Source organism: Felis catus, chromosome A2, assembly GCF_018350175.1.
Source record: "Felis catus isolate Fca126 chromosome A2, F.catus_Fca126_mat1.0, whole genome shotgun sequence".
Lineage (NCBI taxonomy): Eukaryota > Metazoa > Chordata > Mammalia > Carnivora > Felidae > Felis > Felis catus.
The window spans coordinates 6,602,314-6,618,055 of NC_058369.1; the positions used below are offsets into that span (position 1 = coordinate 6,602,314).

General features: G+C 44.9%; 1 protein-coding gene and 1 long non-coding RNA gene across 10 annotated transcripts in view; one reads left to right on the forward strand and one right to left on the reverse strand.

The window, feature by feature from the left end:
* Window positions 1–15,742, reverse strand: part of LOC102900943 (zinc finger protein 558) — a 100,388-nt gene that overhangs the window by 54,507 nt on the left and 30,139 nt on the right. The window lies entirely within an intron of this gene.
* The window catches only part of LOC111557983, a 59,831-nt gene that overhangs the window by 42,198 nt on the left and 1,891 nt on the right, over window positions 1–15,742 (forward strand). The window contains exons 4-5 of one of the 3 annotated variants that reach the window (XR_006594738.1): window positions 14,376–14,421; window positions 15,303–15,418. This is a non-coding gene — a long non-coding RNA (uncharacterized LOC111557983). Of the gene's footprint in view, window positions 1–14,375; window positions 15,419–15,742 lie in introns of all 3 variants that reach the window. The other 2 variants (XR_006594737.1, XR_002738383.2) reach the window with 2 other exon arrangements.

Here is a 15,742-nt window from a genome sequence, read left to right on the forward strand (position 1 = left end):
TCTTGAAATTTGAAAAGAGGATAAGGCCTGGATCTCTACTTAACTCCCATCTCCCAGGGCAAAGCTGTGGCATCTGATGAGGGTGTGCACATGGGGGCACCACTGGGCCAAGATCCAGGAGCAAGAGCTGTGCTAGAAGAGAGAGGGGTGAGCAATGAAGGACTGCAGTTGCCCAAGATGGGACTTTATTAAAAAAAAAAAAAAAAAAAAAAAGTTTATTTGAGAGAGCGAGTGAGCATGAACAGGGAAGGGGCAGATACAGAATCCGAAGTAGGCTCCTGGCTCTGAGCTGTCAGCACAGAGCCTGATGTGGGGCTCGAACTCAGGAGCTGTGAGACCATGACCTGAGCAGGTCTGCCGCCCAACCGACTGAGCGACTGAGCCACCCAGGAGCCCCTCAAGATAGGACTTTAAAATGATTCTAAGCAGGGGCACCTGGATGGCCTTGAACTTTGGCTCAGGTCATGATCTCAGAGTTTGTAGGTTTGAGCCCCACCTTGGGCTCTGTGCTGACAGCTCAGAATCTGGAGCCTGCTTTAAGATTCTGTCTCTCCCTCTCTCTCTGTCCCTCACCTGCTCGTGCTCTCTCAAAAATAAATAAATGTTAAAGAACAAAACTATTCTAAGCGTCAAACCTTGGTATATAGCTCAGAAAATAGCTAGTCTAGGTCATTGGTGGCCACGAGAGAACAAATTTGTACCCCAGTGGACATTTGTCAATGACCGAAGACATTTGTCCTTGTCAAAGAGTTGAAGGAAGAGGGCCCAATTTGTCTTTGTCTCCAAGTTAGGCGTAAGAGGATTGGTCCTGGCCTCTAGCCGGTGGAGGCCAGTATTCTCAAACATCCTACAAAGCAGTCACCCAGCCCCAAATGTCCGTAGTGCCGGGACTGAGAATACCAAGCCAAGGCCAAGGGTTAAAACACCAGCTCTGCTCAATGCAAACGCTGACGAAGCCCGCAGCAAGGGCCCTAAGAGACAGAAGCTGGGACAGGTAACGGCCACCTCGCCGAAGACGGCGTTGGTGTTAGAAGTGGACAGACGGTCAGGAGTGGGACCACAATCTGTCTCGGACCCGGGGGTCTCCTCCCAGACCCCCCGGCCGGCTGGCGTGGGGCCCCTGGTACCCCGGCCGGCTTTTCCCAGGGGCCGGGTCGCGGGCGCAGCGCGGGCCAGACGCTGCACCCCAGGGCGACAGTCTCCGTTGTCGACGGACATCAGCGTCAGACCCCACGGGGTGATCGAGTCCGGAGGGGTCAGGCCGGGCGGGGTCCGCGCATCCTCGTCGCGGGCGGAGAACACGCTGCGGCCTCGGATCGAAGGGCAGCAGCAGAGAGAAGGGCAGCGGGAGGACGGCATCCGGGACCCCTGCGCGCGGTGCCCCAGGAAGGCCCGGGGACCGGCCTCCAGGGCTCCTCCCGCCCGGCACAGCCGCCCCGTTCTCCGCCACCCTCGCCTCGGCCTCGCGCTCCTGTGCCGCCAGCCTCTCCCCTTTCTGCCCCCCGCGACCTGTCTGTTCTTCCCGGCTCGGCCCCCTCCGCCACTTCTGCTCTGCCGGGTACCCGCCTCCCCCTTCGCCGGACCTCGGCTCCTTCCGCCCGCCTTCGACTCCTTTCGTATAACGCCGCCTCGCCGCCTCTCCCGCTCCTCCGTTCCGCTCCTTCCGTCGGGCTCTCCCCGCCTCGCCTCTGCATTCCGGTTTCGTGGCCACGGTTCGGCTCTTTCCGCCTCTCCCTGCCACCCTGGGCTCTGGCGGACTGTCACTGTCGGGTCGGGTTCTTGTGTCTGTAGGCAGACGTTGTTCAGATTCAAGGCCCAGTCATAGAGGTGTGGGAGCGCCACTTCCCACATCCTGGCTAGTAACATAACGAACTTGAAAAATGAAAAGAGGAATCTCTGTATTTTACTTCGTAGTTTTCTTTTGAAGGGTTGTTGGGAATCATCTCGTCTGTTGAGACTGTTCTGTGTTTTCTGTGAGCTCTGTTCCAGCATTTACCTATTTCTCCAATGGATTCTTGGTCTTTTTCTTTGGTTTGGTAAGATCTCTAATATTAATAAATTAGCTCTTGGTGATGAGTTGCCAACATTTTCCTTTTTTTTTTTTTTTTTTTTTGGCCTCAAGTTGTTGCCATGCAGATTTTTAAAAATGAAATCAAATGTATTAATTTTTGTTTCTTCTTCTTTTATGTATAGTTTAAAAAGACCATCTCTCCTTTGAGATTATATATAAAATATGCCTTGGTTTCTTCTAGGACTTTAATCGCTTCCCATTTTCACATCAAATCAAATAAAATGCTCATTTCACAGACCAACTAGTGGTTCTGACATGATTTTTTATTTATTTTTTCAATATATGAAATTTATTGTCAAATTGGTTTCCATACAACACCCAGTGCTCATCCCAAAAGGTGCCCTCCTCAATACCCATCACCCACCCTCCCCTCCCTCCCACCCCCCATCAACCCTCAGTTTGTTCTCAGTTTTTAAGAGTCTCTTATGCTTTGGCTCTCTCCCACTCTAACCTCTTTTTTTTTTTTTTTTCCTTCCCCTCCCCCATGGGTTTCTGTTAAGTTTCTCAGGATCCACCTAAGAGTGAAACCATATGGTATCTGTCTTTCTCTGTATGGCTTATTTCACTTAGCATCACACTCTCCAGTTCCATCCACATTGCTACAAATGACCATATTTCATTCTTTCTCATTGCCACGTAGTACTCCATTGTGTATATAAGCCACAATTTCTTTATCCTTTCATCAGTTGATGGACATTTAGGCTCTTTCCATAATTTGGCTATTGTTAAGAGTGCTGCTATACACATTGGGGTACAAGTGCCCCTATGCATCAGTACTCCTGTATCCCTTGGGTAGATTCCTAGCAGTGCTGTTGCTGGGTCATAGGGTAGGTCTATTTTTAATTTTTTGAGGAACCTCCACACTGTTTTGCAGAGTGGCTGCACCAGTTTGCATTCCCACCAACAGTGCAAGAGGGTTCCCGTTTCTCCACATCCTCTCCAGCATCTATAGTCTCCTGATTTGTTCATTTTGGCCACTCTGACTGGCGTGAGGTGATATCTGAGTGTGGTTTTGATTTGTATTTCCCTGATGAGGAGCGACGTTGAGCATCTTTTCATGTGCCTGTTGGCCATCCGGATGTCTTCTTTAGAGAAGTGTCTATTCATATTTTCTGCCCATTTCTTCACTGGGTTATTTGTTTTTTGGGTGTGGAGTTTGGTGAGCTCTTTATAGATTTTGGATACTAGCCCTTTGTCTGATATGTCATTTGCACATATCGTTTCCCATTCCGTTGGTTGCCTTTTAGTTTTGTTGGTTGTTTCCTTTGCTGTGCAGAAGCTTTTTATCTTCATAAGGTCCCAGTAGTTCATTTTTCCCTTTAATTCCCTTGCCTTTGGGGATGTGTCAAGTAAGAAATTGCTACGGCTGGGGTCAGAGAGGTCTTTTCCTGCTTTCCCCTCTAGGGTTTTGATGGTTTCCTGCCTCACATTCAGGTCCTGCATACATTTTGCATTTATTTTTGTGAATGGTGTAAGAAAGTGGTCTAGTTTCAATCTTCTGCATGTTGCTGTCCAGTTCTCCCAGCAACATTTGTTAAAGAGGCTGTCTTTCTTCCATTGGATGTTCTTTCCTGCTTTGTCAAAGATTAGTTGGCCATACGTTTGTGGGTCTAGTTCTGGGGTTTCTATTCTATTCCATTGGTCTATGTGTTTTTGTGCCAATACCATGCTGTCTTGATGATTACAGCTTTGTAGTAGAGGCTAAAGTCTGAGATTGTGATGCCTCCTGCTTTGGTCTTCTTCAAAATTACTTTGGCTATTCGGGGCCTTTTGTGGTTCCATATGAATTTTAGGATTGCTTGTTCTAGTTTTGAGAAGAATGCTGGTGCAATTTTGATTGGGATTGCATTGAATGTGTAGATTGCTTTGGATAGTATTGACATTTTGACAATATTTATTCTTCCAATCCATGAGCACGGGATATTTTTCCATTTCTTTATATCTTCTTCAGTTCCCTTCATAAGCTTTCTATAGTTTTCAGCATACAGATCTTTCACATCTTTGGTTAGATTTATTCCTAGGTATTTTATGCTTCTTGGTGCAATTGTGAATGGGATCAGTTTCTTTATTTGTCTTTCTGTCGCTTCATCATTGCTGTATAAAAAAGCAACTGATTTCTGTACATTAATTTTGTACCATGCGACTTTGCTGAATTCATGTATCAGTTCTAGCAGACTTATGGTGGAGTCTATCGGATTTTCCATGTATAATATCATGTCATCTTTAAAACGTGAAAGCTTGACTTCATCTTTGCCAATTTTGATGCCTTTGATTTCCTTTTGTTGTCTGATTGCTGATGCTAGAACTTCCAACACTATGTTAAACAACAACGGTGAAAGTGGACATCCCTGTTGTGTTCCTGATCTCAGGGAAAAAGCTCTCAGTTTTTCCCCATTGAGGATGATATTAGCTGTGGGCTTTTCATAAATGGCTTTTATGATCTTTAAGTATGTTCCTTCTATCCCAACTTTCTAAAGGGTTTTTATTAAGAAATGTTGCTGAATTTTGTCAAACGCCTTTTCTGCATCAATTGACAGGATCACATGGTTCTTATCTTTTCTTTTATTAATGTGATGTATCACATTGATTTGCTAATGTTGAACCAGCCCTGCAGCCCAGGAATGAATCCCACTTAATCGTGGTGAATAATTCTTTTTATATGCTGTTGAATTCGATCTGCTAGTATCTTGTTGAGAAGTTTTGCATCCATATTCATCAGGGATATTGGCCTGTAGTTCTCTTTTTTTGCTGGGTCTCTGTCTGGTTTGGGAATCAAAGTAATGCTGGCTTCATAGAATGAGTCTGGAAGTTTTTCTTCCCTTTCTATTTTTTGGAGCAGCTTGAGAAGGATAGGTATTATTTCTGCTTTAAACGTCTGGTAGCACTCCCCTGGGAAGCCATCTGGTCCTGGACTCTCATTTGTTGGGATATTTTTGATAACTGATTCAATTTTTTCGCTGGTTATGGGTCTGTTCAAGCTTTCTATTTCCTCCTGATTGAGTTTTGGAAGTGTGTGGGTGTTTAGGAATTTGTCCATTTCTTCCAGGATGTCCAGTTTGTTGGCATATAGTTTTTCATAGTATTCCCTGGTAATTGCTTGTATCTCTGAGGGATTGGTTGTAATCATTACATTTTCATTCATGATTTTATCTGTTTGGGTCCTCTCTCTTTTCTTTTTGAGAAGCCTGGCTAGAGGTTTGTCAATTTTGTTTATTTTTTCGAAAAACCAACTCTTGGTTTCGTTGATCTGCTCTACAGTTTTTTTAGATTCTATATTGTTTATTTCTGCTCTGATCTTTATTATTTCTCTTATTCTGCTGGGTTTAGGCTGTCTTTGCTGTTCTGCTTCTATTTCCTTTAGGTGTGCTGTTAGATTTTGTATTTGGAATTTTTCTTGTTTCTTGAGATAGGCCTGGATTGCAATGTATTTTCCTCTCAGGACTGCCTTTGCTGCATCCCAAAGCGTTTGGATTGTTGTATTTTCATTTTCATTTGTTTCCATATATTTTTAAATTTCTTCTCTAATTACCTGGTTGACCCACTCATTCTTTAGTAGGGTGTTCTTTAACCCCCATGCTTTTGGAGGGTTTCCAGACTTTTTCCTGTGGTTGATTTCAAGTTTCATAGCATTGTGGTCTGAAAGTATGCATGGTATGATTTCAATTCTTGTATACTTATGAAGAGCTGTTTTGTGACCCAGTATGTGATCTGTCTTGGAGAATGTTCCATGTGCACTTGAGAAGAAAGTATATTGTGTTGCTTTGGGATGCAGAGTTCTAAATATATCTGTCAAGTCCATCTGATCCAATGTATCATTCAGGGCCCTTGTTTCTTTATTGACTGTATGCCTAGATGATCTATCCATTTCTGTAAGTGGAGTGTTAAGAGTTCTAAATATATCTGTCAAGTCCATCTGATCCAATGTATCATTCAGGGCCCTTGTTTCTTTATTGACTGTATGCCTAGATGATCTATCCATTTCTGTAAGTGGAGTGTTAAAGTCCCCTGCAATTACCACATTCTTATCAATAAGGTTGCTTATGTTTGTGAGTAATTGTTTTATATATTTGGGGGCTCCGGTATTCGGCGCATAGACATTTATAATTGTTAGCTCTTCCTGATGGATAGACCCTGTAATTATTATATAATGCCCTTCTTCATCTCTTGTTACAGCCTTTAATTTAAAGTCTAGTTTGTCTGATATAAGTATGGCTACTCCAGCTTTGTTTTGACTTCCAGTAGCATGATAAATAGTTCTCCATCCCCTCACTCTCAATCTGAAGGTGTTCTCAGGTCTAAAATGAGTCTCTTGTAGACAGCAAATAGATGGGTCTTGTTTTGTTATCCATTTTGATACCCTATTTCTTTGGTTGGTGCATTTAGTCCATTTACATTCAGTGTTATTATAGAAAGATATGGGTTTAGAGTCATTGTGATGTCTGTATGTTTTATGTTTGTAGCGATGTCTCTGGTACTTTGTCTCACAGGATGCCCCTTAGGATCTCTTGTAGGGCTGGTTTAGTGGTTACGAATTCCTTCAGTTTTTGTTTGGGAAGACCTTTATCTCTCCTTGTATTCTAAATGACAGACTTGCTGGATAAAGGATTCTCGGCTGCATATTTTTTCTGTTCATCACATTGAAGATCTCCTGCCATTCCTTTCTGGCCTGCCAAGTTTCAGAAGAGAGATCGGTCATGAATCTTATAGGTCTCTCTTTATATGTTAGAGCATGTTTATCCCTCGCTGCTTTCAGAAATTTCTCTTTATCCTTGTATTTTGCTAGTTTCACTATGATATGTCATGCAGAAGATCGATTCAAGTTATGTCTGAAGGGAGTTCTCTGTGCCTCTTGTATTTCAATCCCGTTTTCCTTCCCCAGATCAGGGAAGTTCTCAGGTATTATTTCTTCAAGTACACCTTCAGCACCTTTCCCTCTCTCTTCCTCTTCTGGAATACCAATTATGCATAGATTATTTCTCTTTAGTGCATCACTTAGTTCTCTAATTTTCCCCTCATACTCCTGGATTTTTTTTATCTCTTTTTCTCAGCTTCCTCTTTTTCCATAATTTTATCTTCTCGTTCACCTATTCTTTCCTCTGCCTCTTCAATCCGAGCCGTGGTCGTTTCCATTTTATTTTGCAGCTCATTTATAGCATTTTTAAGCTCCTCCTGACTATTCCTTAGTCCCTTGATCTCTGTAGCAATAGATTCTCTGCTGTCCTCTATACTGTTTTCAAGCCCAGTGATTAATTTTATGACTATTATTCTAAATTCACTTTCTGTTATATTGTTTAAATCCTTTTTGATCAGTTTGTTAGCTGTTGTTATTTCCTGGAGATTCTTTTGAGGGGAATTCTTCTGTTTGGTCATTTTGGATAGTCCCTGGAGTGGTGCGGAACTGCAGGGCACTTCCCCTGTGCTGTCTTGAATAACTCGTGTTGGTGGGCGGGGCCGCAGTCAGGCCTGATGTCTGCCCCCAGCCCACCACTGGGGCCACAGTCAGACTGGTGTGTACCTTCTCTTCCCCTCCCCTAGGGGCGGGATTCACTGTGGGGTGGTGTGGCCCGTCTGGGCTACTTGCACGCTGCCAGGCTTGTGGTGCTGGGGATCTGGTGTATTAGCTGGGGTGGATTGGCAAGGTGCACGGGGGCGGGAGGGGCAGGCTCAGCTCGCTTCTCCTTTGGTGATCTGCTTCGGTAGGGGCCCCTCTTCCGTGGGCCTCTGGTCTGCACTTGGCTCCAGAGACTCTGTTCTGCTAGTCTTCTGGCGGTTTTCTGGGTTATTTAGGCAGGTGTAGGTGGAATCTAAGTGATCAGCAGGACGTGGTGAGCCCAGCGTCCTCCTATGCCGCCATCTTCCCCAGGTCCCCCTGACATGATTTTTTAGAACAATCCATTTTTCCTTTAGTGACTTAGCACATCACCTGCGCCCAATTTATTATGAAAAAATTTCAAGTATGGGGATAATTTGAAAGAGTTTTACAGTGAACACTCGTGTTGTGGGCCGAATTCTGTCCCCTCACGTTCACATGTTGAAGCCCAAATCACTGGCACCTCCTCACATGACAATATTCCGAGGTTGAGCCTTTCAAGAATTAAGGTTAAATGAGGCCATTAGGGTGTCCTTATGAGGAGAGGAAATGAAAACATATGGACCAAGAGATGGTGGGAGCACACATACTCAGAGGGATGACCACCACACAGAGAGGCAGCAAGAGGGTGGTCATCTGCAAGCCAAGGAGAGAAGCCTCAGAAGAAGCCAACTTTGCTGGCATCTTGAGCTTGGACTTCCAGAACTGTGGGAAAGTAAATTTCTGTTGCTTAAGTCCCCCAGTCCGTGGTGTTTTGTTTAGGCGGTCCTAATGAACTCATATCCACCCCTAGATTCTACAGCATTTTTCTTTAAAAAAATTTTTTTTTCAACATTTATTTATTTTTGGGACAGAGAGAGACAGAGCATGAACGGGGGAGGGGCAGAGAGAGAGAGGGAGACACAGAATCGGAAACAGGCTCCAGGCTCTGAGCCATCAGTCCAGAGCCTGACGCGGGGCTCGAACTCACGGACCGCGAGATTGTGACCTGAGCTGAAGTCGGACCCTTAACCGACTGCGCCACCCAGGCGCCCCTCTACAGCATTTTTCTATACTTGCTTTGCTACTTTCATTCCTCTATCATCCATCAATCCACCATTAAAAAAAAAAAAAGGCAGGGGTGGGCGCCTGGGTGGCTCAGTCGGTTAAACGTCCGACTTCGGCTCGGGTCATGATCTCACGGTTCGTGGGTTCGAGCCCCACGTCGGGCTGTGTGCTGACAGCTCGGAGCCTGGAGCCTGCTTTGGATTCTGTGTCTCCTTCTCTCTCTGCCCCTCCCCAGATCACACTCTGTCTCTCTCTCTCTCTCAAAAATGAATAAACATTAACAAAAATTAAAAAAAAAAAACATGTTGAAGTAGGTTGCAGACAGCAGTAGACTTCATCCCCAAACATTTTAGCACACAGAGTTAAAAAATCAGGGCTGGGAGATCTTTTGATGCAGCTTGGTGAATGGCTAGCTCTTTGCCACTGAGTTGGTTCTTCTCACGTGGACATCTCCCTGGGGTTGCTTGGGTACCTTCATGGGATGGCTGATGGCTTCCCCCATAGAGGAAGCAACCTAGGAGACTAAGAAGGGAGCTCCACTGTGTTTTAGGACATAGCCCCAGATATGACATACTGTCACTTCTGCAACGTTGTGTTGCTCACTTGGGTCATGTCTGATTCAGTGTGGGAGGAGACCGCACAGGGCATGGGTACCAAGTGCAAGGACCCTTGGTGGCCATCTTGGAGGCTAGCAGATGCACCCACCTCTCCTCTAGGCCACTTCTCTTCATCAGCCCAGAATTTCTTTGTTCTGCTCATTTTTCTCCTGAGAGCCTGGTTTCTGGTCATTGTAGCTGTTTGGAGCCTCATGAATTCATACGTGGCATTGGAACAACTTAGAAGGTCTCCTTTCTTCCTTTATTTCTTTTACTCCTCTCCCCTCTCTATCCCTCTCAGCCTTGACCCCAGCTCCAGCCTTTCTCATTCACTAGTGCCTCTTTGCGGAGATGATCTGAGGGTCAGCTGGGAATGGGTCTGCTAGGGCAGGAAATGTTGGAGGAAGTTTTGCTTCCTGAGCTCCTGTCTCTTGGATAATGAGAGCTTGGGGTCTCTGCTGGCTTATCAGGACTATGATTGCCTTCCTTCTTCTTCTTTTTAATGTTTATTGATTATGAGAGAGAGAGAGAGAGAGAGAGAGAGAGAGAGAGAGAGAGAAGGGTAGAGAGGGAGTGGGAGGGAAAGAGGGAGGGAGAAAGAAGGGGAGAGGGGCAGAGGGAGAGGGAGGGAAAGGAGGAGGGAGGGAGAGAGAGAAAGGAGGGGATGGGGAGGAGGGAGGGAGGGAGGGAGGGAGAGAGAGAGAGAGAGAGAGAGAGAGAGAGAGAGAGAGAATGAATATGAATGAATATCCTAGCAGGCTCCACACTGAGTGTGAAGCTTTATGCAGGGTTCAATCGCATGACTGTGATGTCATGACCTGAGCTGAAATCAAGAGTCGGACACTTAACCAACTGAGCCACCCAGGTGCCCTGATTGTCTTTTTTGTCCTGAGACGGGTCCTCAACATTCCCTAAGACGAGGGACATTTGGTTTGATGGGGCTCTACCTATCCACTATAACTTGGGGACAGAGATCTCTGTATTGCACGAAGAGGCTGAGAAGTTACCTTCTGGGGCTCAGATGATTCTGTGCTTGGGATAAAGGAGGGTCCCTACAGGGGCAGTCATCTCATGTTGGGAGGACTTGAGGGATTTACATTGTGGGCTTCCCTCCTCATTCGGTTGAGGGTGCTGCTTGCTGACCCTTCCATCAACTTTATTTTGTGACCATGGGAATAGATGCAGTTTTCTGGGACTGCTTGACACCTATGTTGGAGAACCTGGAGTCTTGCCTGTTGAAACTGGTATTGCTTCCCTTGGGGGAGACGGGTTGCTCTTTACTGGGGATATTCGTCTACCTGGTCTGGGGGAGTCAAGGGAGGCAAGCTGTGACTCGTGCTGAGTGAGAATGGTGGGGCATTTGCTGGGGCTTCTGTCTCCTTTAGTGTGTGGGGATTACAAGTTGCTTTTTGGGATTTCCATCATCACGAATCTTGGAGGGATATGGGGGAATCACTTGTTGAGACTTGTATCATCAGATGAAACCCTCATGATGCTGGAGGTAACTGGGAAGTATGCGGCTGGGGCTCCTGTTGTCTCTGGTGCCAGGGGACTGTGAGGTCACTGCCTGCCTGGGGATCCCATTTTTCAAGTGTTGGTGCGACAGGAAGGGGCCATGAAGAGGTTCCATGGTCTCTAATGTGAGGAGAGGATCAAGGGGATATTTGCATGGGTTTCCATGTATCTCTAGTGATGGGGACTAGGGGAGTCTTTTTATATAGGTCACTCTTATCCAGTTTGGGGGTAGAACAAGAAGAGTCACTTTCTGGGTCTCCCCTTGCTTGTACTGTTGGTAGAGACTGGGGGGTGGTCAGTGGACTAAGACTCCCCACTGCCTAGTGTTGAGCAGCTGAAGGAGTCACTGCTGGGGCTGCCATCGCTTCTAGAATTAAAGCTACTGAAGGGGGTACTTGGAGTTCCTCTCGTTCCTACTTTTGGGGGGACTGGGGGGGTTGCTTGCTCAGACCCCGTCATTTGTGTTTGGGTAATGACAGTTGATATCTGAGGTCCCGTTGTCTCTAGTCCTGGGATGGAACTGGTGGTCCTCGGCTAGGGCGTCTGTCGTCTTACCTGGGATGTCGACCGTGAGCAGCACTTGCTGGGGTTCCCGTAATGTCTGGTCTTGTGGGGGCGGACTGGGAGCTCTCTTGCAGCGGCTTACATCATCTCTAGCTTTGGGCAATCAGTTCAATGTGTTTTAAAGGTATTTTATTTTGAAAAAGTTTAGGCTTACATAAAAGTTGTGAAACTATACAGGGTTGTTTTACACAGTCAACATACATTTATATTTACTTACATTTTGTCTCCTGCTGATCTTGATTCTTGGAGCTATTTGTCTTCACATGAACTGACTTCCCTTCACCTGAAAACTCTCTTTAGTTTTTCTTGAGGTGCAGTTCTGCCGTTATTTCAGCTTTTGCTTTTTTACCCCCCCCCCCCCCCCCCCCGTTGGAACACGTCTTCCATTTTCTGCATTTTCAAAGAATATTTCTCTTAGGTCATTGAGTTTTACATTCGTGGTTAATACCCTACCCCCCCCCCCCCCACTCAACCCTTTGGGTGTTGGATGCTATTTTTTTGCTTCCATAGTTTCTTTTGAAAAATCTTCAGTCTTACTGTTGCTCCTTTGAAGGCAACATGTCCTTTCTTCAGTTGGTTTGAGGATTTGCAGCTTGTCTTTCTTTTTCTACAATTTTCCCACGTTTTCTCCGTTTTTAAAAAAACATATTATTCATAGTTGTTTTGAAGTCCTTGTCTGCTAACTCCAATATCTGGTCTCTGGGCCTGCTCCTATGGATTTCTATATTCTTCTTCTTTTTTTAATGTTTATTTTTGAGAGAGACAGAGACAGAGCGAGAGTGGGGGAGGGGCAGAAAGAGAGAGGGAGACACAGAGTCCAGGCTCAGAGCTGTCAGCACAGAGCCCGATGCGGGGCTCAAACTCACAAACTGTGAGATCATGACCTGAGCTGAAGGCAGACGTTTAACCGACTGAGCCACCCAGGTGCCCCTAGATTTCTATATTCTTAATTGACAATATCTTCCTGCAGACTTTGCGTGTCTATTGCTCTTGTTTGCTGGATCTTGTGAACAATATACTTGGTAGATGTTCTTAATTATGGTACCTTCCTCTAAAGATTAGGTTTCGTTATGGCAGGAGTTATAGTACTAATGGGCCACCTTGAGCCTCTGAAGTCTAGATTTTAGCCTCTAAAAGCACAGATCTATTTCAGTTTTGCACTGACTTCTAAGATGCAGTCCTTACTTGTAGTGCATGGTACTTACTGTCAGGGGGTGACATTTGTAGGGGCATAATTAAAAACCTTTCTTTTTTTCCCTCTTTTTCTTTCTCTTTTTTCTTTCCTTCCCTCCCTCCATTTCTTTTCCTTTCTTCCTCCCTCTTTTCTCTTTTTTATTTTCCTTTTCCTTCCCTTCCTCTCCCCTCATCTTCCTTTCCTTCTCCCGTCTCTTTCTCTCTTTTCTTCTCTCATCATTCCACTCCAGATGGGTCCAAAAACCAACCTCCAACTACTGGCATGTATGATCTCTGAATTTTCTGCACAATCTTCAGCTTTCTCTAGCTACTCTCTTCTAAGCCTCCTGTAGTCTTTCTCTGTACATGCACAGCTTAGGTGTTATTTAAGGACCTGAGGGGAATTTTTAGGCAGATTTTTGGGGCTTCTTCTTTGTCAACCTTTATGTTACATGAAAAGAAATTCAGACATTTTAGGAGCAGGTTCTATATTCCCTGTGACAGCCCTCTATTTCTCCAAAGAGTGCTGTTTTTGTTTTTTGTTTTTGTTTTTAAAAAAAAGAATATTACCTTAGAAACCAAGATCTCAGTGGGTGATAGATATTCTCATTGCTACTAGGCCTCCTGAGCTGATAGTGTACTATCCTATGCACATGCGTGTGTGTGCACACAAACATCTATCCATCCACCTATCAAAAAGCATGGATTCATACAGATACCTCCAATTCCAATCCACTCCAACGCCACAGTGTTTATTCTAGCCTTCTCTCTTTCCTTGTTTGCAACTTATCTCTTTGAGAGTAAGAAACTGGCTTTCATAATCTACCACATATTTACTTGTTCAACTCTAGTACACACAATCTAGTTTCACAATCGCTAATCCACACCATTGTAAGAAACCCATTTTCAACCAGAGGGTTTCCAGACAATTCTTTTCATAGTCAGCCTTACATCTCTTGTCAAAATATACAGTTTTCCAGAGTAAATTTGGATTTCTTCCTTGCGATTATGTTATTCATTTGTATAGTTAGGCTCCTGTATTATAGTTTATTCTATTTTGCATTCCCTCTGCTACCTGGTGGATTTTTTTAACCGACAGTAATAGTCTTTATGCTGTCTAGTTCTATGGGTTTTGGCAAGCGTCTAGAGTTGTGTCCATCAACACAGCCACGAGAGAACAATTCCATCCCTCCCAAATTCCTTTCAGTTGCCCCTTTGTAGTCATTCCCCCCTCTCTCTTACTCCTTGTCCCTGAAAACCACTGATTTGTTGTCCTTCCCTACAGTTTTGCCTTTTACTAAATGTCATACAATGTAATCATACAAGAAATGGCTTTTCATGTCTGGCTTCTTTCACTTAGCAAAATAAATCAAGTTGAGGCAGGAGTTGCATACAGTTCAATGTATGTATCTTGAGTGTATCATTCAATACATTTTGACAATTGCATATACTTATGTAACCTACACTCCCATTGAGATATAGAACATTCTCCTCACTCCATGAAGTTCCTTCCCGTCACATCTCAGTGTGTTTAGATACAACCACCATTTTGATTTTTTTTTCCTATCACAGATTTTTTTTTTTTTTTTTGCTATTCTTGGAATTTAGAGTCTCATATAATATTTACTCTTTTTTTTGTGTGTGGCTTATTTTGCTCAGCACATTCCTATGATGTTTCAATTAGGTTATAATAAAAGATAAAATAATGTTTCCTATATATATATATACCAGAAGCCCCATAAATGCTTTACATATGTTAACTAATTGAATACTTAATACAAGTCTACAAAGTAGGCCTTCTATCATTTCTATTTGACAGATGAAGAAATGAAACTTTGGGACAAGAAGTTTGTCACTTGCTTGAGGTAACCATCTCTAAAGGAGAGAACCAAGATTGGGCAGAACAAGAGACTGAACTCTGATAAGGTCAAAACGGAGATGCCAGTTGCTCTCACGGGGAGGTCCAGGGCTGAGGTGGCCTTTCAGGGTATCACAAATCGAGGCAAAGGAATCTGGGCATTTGCACTCCCCGTAGGAACCAGTCATTGGAAGTGGGCTACCCCGGGGTGGGGGCGGACTTAGCCTTAGGTGTGGTACTTCCCTTTGGCCTAAGAGAATTCCTGACAGCATGGCGGCACAAGCCATTAGAACCCTTCCAGCAGCGGGGGCATGAGTGCCTTAAAGAGTCCTGAAAGAAGGATCTGAGAAATGTACCACCGTCTCCATTATGGCGCAACACTTAGGCCACTCAGATGCACTTGCTTCTTGGAAGTGAACGCACACGAGATTCTGGTTAGTCCTCTTGCTTGGAGAAACTTACAAGAGGAAGATCGGTGAACAAATTACAGATCGCTCTCGACAGCAGCTTTTCGCGGTGCTGCGACTGATACTTAGCCGCCACACTTCTACCATCCCATCCTCGATTCCCTTCACCCATAACTACGAGGGTGAGGTCTGGTCTGGATCCTCACCCCTGAGGAGTCTGAACATCTGGCCAATAGGCCCTTCTCAGGATATAGCTGCTACGTTTATTTATCAAAAACAAACAAAAACCTGGGGTAAGAGACATGCCAAAGGATTGCCTGAGTGCCAAATGTCCTCTGCCCTTACTGTGTAACAGAAGCCCCACATCAGCTGGCATAGGGTTACCTATGCAATCATAAAGCTCCATGGGACCCTTACTTTGCTGGTAAAAAGCCCTCTGGTAACTCGGGCTTTTAGGTTATTTTTGTGATTTCCTCCCAAGAGTCCCCTGACCTACCTTATATGAAGAACACGTGTGAAGGCAACTGTTCTAGACTACGGGTGGGAGCATCAGTGCTTTGACGATACCCAGATGGCACAGCGGCTGCTACAATTCAGGTATGTGAACTTTCTACGCAGGTGACTGACAAAAGTAGATTCTGAGAAGCAAACGGGGTGAAAAGTTCTGAATAGCTTCCATTTGCCCCAGTGGACCCACTTTCTCTACCTTTGAGTCTAGTAACATTAATCAATATGAACTACATCAGTGGGATTCCTTGCCTTGTGGCCTTTGGTTGGGTTTGGTCAATGGGGACCCTAGGCATGAAATCAGAAGGATGAAAGAAGGGGACGTCTAGCTCTGGCTATTTCTTGCAGAACGTGGAGCTGGATGCTACCCCCGACCCCCTCCCCCCAGCTCCTGGAATGCAGTTCTTTCCTCTC